Here is a 205-nt window from a genome sequence, read left to right on the forward strand (position 1 = left end):
CTTCTTCAGGCTCCTGGGAGGTGCCCTCCTCTTTGGCGGCTGCGGGAACAGCGTCTGTGCTGTCCCAGGCAGAGGTGGGCAGCCCCCCGCCTCGCTGCTGCGGCTGCTCCCTGGCGGGCAGACGGGCCCGGTCCCCACGCCGTTCCCCGCTGGGCCTACAGCCAGGCGCTGCATGCCGTTGATCAGAGAAGCGACGTCCGGCGTG

This window comes from Phaethon lepturus, unplaced genomic scaffold (genome assembly GCF_000687285.1).
Source record: "Phaethon lepturus isolate BGI_N335 unplaced genomic scaffold, ASM68728v1 scaffold26953, whole genome shotgun sequence".
NCBI lineage: Eukaryota > Metazoa > Chordata > Aves > Phaethontiformes > Phaethontidae > Phaethon > Phaethon lepturus.